The 5,940-nt window shown below is 40.1% G+C and overlaps 1 pseudogene; it reads left to right on the forward strand.

Moving 5' to 3' along the window:
• Positions 1-5,413: 5,413 nt before the first annotated feature.
• LOC133590761 (U6 spliceosomal RNA) lies at positions 5,414-5,511 on the forward strand (annotated as a pseudogene).
• Positions 5,512-5,940: the final 429 nt, after the last annotated feature.

Below are 5,940 nucleotides of genomic sequence, written 5' to 3' on the forward strand. Positions count from 1 at the left end.
TTCCTTTCGTTGAAATCAGACTCAAGCACTTTAATCACATCCAACGGTGTGATTACTTCTTTGACTTGGGTGCGACCAATGAAGTGCACTTCCTTTAACAACTGATCAGATGGTGAATTGGGTGTCACTTCTTTGACAACAATCCTGTGGCTGCATCCAATTGCATCTCCATAGTCAACACATGGATCAAGTCCTCCAACTATGGTCCAGCCAAGATCTGTTTTCTGAGCAAAGGGCTAATTGTCTCTTCCTGACACGACTTCTCTGGGTACCAGAGCTTGTGAACAGTTGTAACCTATTAGCAGACCAACATCGCATTCAATTAGAGGGGCGATCTCATCAGCGAGGTGCTCTAAGTGAGGCCATGCTCTTGCTGCGTTCGGAGTGGGAATGTGACTTAGATTGGCAGGGATAAACTCTTTTGTATATGTCATGGGAAGAGAGATTCTCTTTGACGAGTAGAAGCCTCTGACTTGTAGACCGGTCAGCTTTTGACTAGGAATGACTATGTCTTTGGATGACAGTGTGGAGAGCTTTAACTGCACAGTTTTCTTGTCTGTGTCCAAAACATCTGCCTTTTCTTGCAGAACAAATGTTGTGTCACTCTTGACTGTCTAAAAAGGCGTAAACCAATAGTTCTTGTTCTGGATTACTTGTTGTGGACAACCACACTGGAACAATTGTGGATGTGAGGTCACATCCACAATTTGGATAACACGGTTTGAGATAGCCTCATTTGGTGTTTCTTGACTTGGTTCCTTAGTTCATTTGGTTTCCTTTGACTCACTTGTCCCTTTGGCTGTCCCTGTTATTTCTTGACTCTTTGTCTCGTTCTTCATGTAAACATGTTGGGTGTCTCCCCTTGCATGTGTTGGGGATACTTCTCTTTTCACATTTCTTGGAGATGTGTCCAGAGTTAAGACAACCGAAACACAATCCCTTGTCTTTTACAAATGTCACACTTTCAGCGTTCTCCTTCTCCATGAACTTTCGACATGTCAGAATGTTGTGATTTGACCTTTCACAGAATTCACACTTCAGTGTATCGGTTTTCTCTTCCGTACTGCTTGTCAATGTCCTTGCTTCAACATTCCGAGTCATTGGAGTTTTCGCTTTCTCTTTCTCTGAGTCATTTGCCTTGAGAGCACTTAGAGATGTCACTGGGTTGCACGCGATCCTGGCTTTCTTTTCTACAAAGTTGACAAAATGGCTGAATGTAGGAAATGAACCACACCGATCTTCAATCTCAACTACTTTACGCTTCCATCTTGCCGTAAGCCAATCAGGAAGCTTGCTGAGCATTCTCTGGTTCTCATAGCAGTCATTTAGAATTTGAAGACTATCTGTAGCATTGCCAACATTTGAGAAAGTCTGAACACTTCGCAACATTTGAGAAAGTCTGAGAACTCTCTTAGTTCCACATTATCCTTGGTTCCAATTCTTGGCCAGGCTGAGAGCTTGTCTCTGAAAGCTTTGGCGATTACAAATGGACTACCGTATCTTTCTTCCAGAGTGTTCCAAGCTGTACGGTATGCCATTTCTGTTCCGAGCAGAAAGTAGCTTTCAACTGCCTTTCTCGCAGGACCGCCAACATACTTTCGGAGGTAGTAGATCTTTTCAGCCACTGGGATGTTCTTTCTTTCGATCAGTAATTGAAGACATTTTCCAGTCCTTGTACTTAATGGGATCGCCATTGAAAACTGCGGGCTCTGGAACCGGTAGACGGCTAATGTTGATGGACTCTGCCAAGGCTTTAGCCAGTGCTGTTATGCCATCTTCTGGTGTTTCATTGCTAGTAGGTTGCCCTCTTGTGGTGTCTTTTGGTATGAATGGTTGTGCATATGGATTGCAACCTGAAGATTCCTTTTTCACGTCAGACTGTCTTGGATGGTAGTTTTCTTGGTGTGCTCCTTCCATGCAGAAGATCTGACAATTCCTCATCCGAGTTGCCTTCTTGTTCATACACTTCCAGTCGCGCTTTTGCAGCATTCATTTGCTTTACCGTTTCCCAGCGTTCAAGCTCCCTCTTCTTTCGTTCCATTTCTTTCTCAAGCATTTCGAGTTCACTTCGGCCACGTTACATTTCTTCTAAGACCAACAGAGTGGCTTCAGCTGCAGCTACTTCTGCTGCTGCGTCTTGCCTTTTTGCAGACAGCTGACTAGAACGTCGACTACTTCAGTTTTTAGATCTTTGCGAGGATGCTAAAATAAACGCTGAGCCAGTTTCACTCCAGTGAAATGACCTCTTGTCTTGATCTCGCTCATCTTCTTCTGCTGCCAAGATTCTCTTGTGCTTGTTGGAAAACCTGAGAAACTGCATCACATGTGTCAACTCTGCGGAGAGTGTTTCCATCAGGAGTTTCATGACTACATAGTTCTTCATACGCTTGCATGACTTCACCAGAAGTTTCTTGTATCCGAGCAATGTGATCGTGCAAGCTTGCTATGTCAGATGCGTCAAGTGCTCTTTTTGCTTGTTTGGCAGTAGATTTCCATTTTTCATAACTGGCGTTGAATCGAGCTTGAAGCTTGCTCACCATTTCCTCATGAAACGCTTGGCCTTTCTCAGTGAGCTTTCTGGGTCTTGTACTTTTCCTTAAGCCCTCTTATTTCAGTGCTTGACTTGTGCTCGGCTCATGGGGATTTGGGGTCGCAACTTCTTCAGGATCTTCTTGCAGCAACATCACAGTGTGTCGAGTGTCAGTGTGTTCTTAGTCAGACATGTTGCTAGGCTATTGATTTTGTGTTTTAGCTTAATTTGGTTTGAAAATTAACTAACTTAAAAGTTTGGATGAAAATGTTTTAACTGTAGTTGAATACAAATTTAAATGTAGGCCCGCTGTCAATTTAGATATGTTTAAGTTTGCTTTTTCTTTCAAAAATAAAGTTTGTGTATTATGACTCTATTTTTAGTTAAAGTTTATCTTCTTCCACTTGTATAAAACACACATACATTTAAATGTCAAAATGTATTATAAATGTGCCTTTTAAATACTTTGATGTGCTCTTTTAAATTGTCAAAACAAGCAATTAATTTAAGGTAAGCTTTGCAATGATAATCACCTTGTATCATTTTGTTTAGTACAGCAGCATCGCTAACCCAACAAGGGACTCCTCCCAATAGCTCCACCCACTCGGCAGATGACTTTATGAATTTCTTTAATAAGAAAATTGAACTCATTAGAAAGGAGATTAAAGACAACGCATCCACTATGGACTGGACTCTCACAATATTATGTCAGACTCACTCGACATCCATTGCTTTCGGTCTCCCCTAGAGGGGGGGGGGGGGGTTACCCACATATGCGGTCCTCTCCAAGGTTTCTCATAGTCATTCACATCGACGTCCCACTGGGGTGAGTTTTTCCTTGCCCTTATGTGGGCTTTGTACCGAGGATGTCGTTGTGGCTTGTGCAGCCCTTTGAGACACTTGTGATTTAGGGCTATATAAATAAACATTGATTGATTGATTGATTGATCATACAAGCACTTTCTTAACTTAAATAATTACTTCACACCACAGCAGGATATCCCTTTTAGCATTTAGAAAGTCCCTTTCAAGATAGCAGGTTAAACCAACATTCACATTTACCGTATTTTTCAGGTGATAAATCGCAGGGTTTTTTTCATAGTTTGGCCGGGGGTGCGACATATACTCCGGAGCGACTTATGTGTGAAATTATTAACACATTACCGTAAAATATCAAATAATATTATTTATCTAATTCACAGAAGAGACGAAGCAAATGTCAGCAATCGTCACACACACGTCAGCGGTCGTCACACACACGTCAACCAATAGAAATTATGCGGGGGCGGGTCATGGCACAAGTGCATTGTGGGTCATGATGGCGGTGTATTGTGAAAAAATAGATGCTACATGCTACTACAACCGTACCTAGGAAAATGGATAATTTCAACATTGGCGGTAACTTATAAAAACTGAAAAGGGCTGAACAAAAATGGCACCGAAAAGGAAATCATATACTGCAGTTTACAAGCTGGACGTAGTGAAATATGCAGCAGAGAACGGCAATCGAGCAGCAGAAAGAAAGGACATACCAGAGACGACACCGGGGAGGAAGATTTAATCGAATTTAGCGATCGGGAGTGACTGTTCTATGTGTTATAGTTATTTGAACGACTCTTACCATGATATGTTGCGTTAACATACCAGGCACGTTCTCAGTTGGTTATTTATGCCTCATATGGCGTACACTTATTCAGCCTGTTGTTCACTATTCTTTATTTATTTTAAATTGCCTTTCAAATGTCTATTCTTGGTGTTGGATTTTATCAAATAAATTTCCCCCCAAAATGCGACTTATACTCCTGTGCGACGTATATATGTTTTTTTACTTCTTTATTGTGCATTTTCGGCCGGTACGACATATACTCTGAAGCGACTTATAGTCCGAAAAATATGGTAACTTGTTTTAAACGTGTTACTTGGTGTTGAGTTAACCACGCTGCACCGTTGGACCCTGATTGCTTCTGGAATGTCCGTGCATGCGGCTTCTTTCCTTTGAAGATTGAGAGCGATGTCACTCATCAAAGAGCTGCTCGTTATCGGCTCTACTGCTGCGACAGGCTCCTGTCCGTCTCTCCTTCTCTTCAGCGCGATGTAGGCTGAGTTCTGACTGTTACTCCCTCCGAGGTCTTAGTCAAGGCTCAAGTTGTTAGTTTTTCTCACACAGACATTTATTTCAGCCACGCCTTCTTCTCGTAACAACGATGCCAACACAATGCCAAAATAATGCAGTCAGAACTAATGAATAAGAAACACAGAACTTACAATTAGTCTGACATCAAATAAAAGAAAACACATTGATTTCACATACATTATCAGGAAGAATCATACCTCATTGGCCTCACAAACTCAGAGGGAATAAAGTTTCCTTTGAAGCCGAGGCTCTATTAACCTCTTCCATCAAATGCTTGCTGTCTCATGCTGCTTCCCTTATTCCGTCACATATTAATTGTCCCCCCAACAATGTGACCAAACCGGAACAAAAAAATATGTTTCTCTCCAATTTACATGGGTTTTGTAACAAAAAATAAAGTTAACATATACTTGCATGAATTAATCAAAGGAAATACATTTTTAATCACATTATATGTAAAATATGAACTTATATTTATACATTGTATTTATTTATTCTAACCAACTATGAAATTATATAACATATATATACAATGTGCTTCTGTCAGCAGCTACACCCGGAATTAACAGGAATATACCCCCACTGAAAATTAATGGGTTATACTTGTATAGCGCTTTTCTACCTTTAAGGTACTCAAAGCGCTTTGACAGTATTTCCACATTCACCCATTCACACACACATTCACACTGCCACCATGTCTGTGCAAAAGGTAGCAGGACATAGCCTACTTATACCAAATCGTTTCCTACACCTACTTCGGTAACGCATATACTAAAATTGGAACGATACAGAGAAGATTAGCATGCCCCAAGCGTTCCTCATTTTTATTTTAATAAGACATATTTTTCCTAACCCTAACCATGCAAGTATTGCAAAGTACTATATGCTTCATCTTACATCATTCTTACTTAGGGATGATGTTTGATAAGAAATTATCGAGTTTGAGCCTATTATCGAATCCTCTTATCGAACCGATTCCTTATCGATTCTCTTATCGAGTCCAGATAGGTTGTTGTATATGGAAAAAAACACACAATATTTGGTTTAACAAAAGCTCACTTTTATTATATAAGAAAAAAATGAAATCTAATAAATAAATAAATATTGACTGTTACCCCCCTAAAAAAATAAAATAAAATAAATAAATATTGACTGTTGTTACCCAAAGTATATTAAGTGGGATTTTTCAGAAAAACAAATATATACAGTAACACAAAAACAACCTGTCTCTGTGATCACTATAGGTGTATAAATAATAATATAGTGTTAAATAAAA

Source organism: Nerophis lumbriciformis, linkage group LG03, assembly GCF_033978685.3.
Source record: "Nerophis lumbriciformis linkage group LG03, RoL_Nlum_v2.1, whole genome shotgun sequence".
In the NCBI taxonomy this organism is placed as follows: Eukaryota; Metazoa; Chordata; class Actinopteri; order Syngnathiformes; family Syngnathidae; genus Nerophis; species Nerophis lumbriciformis.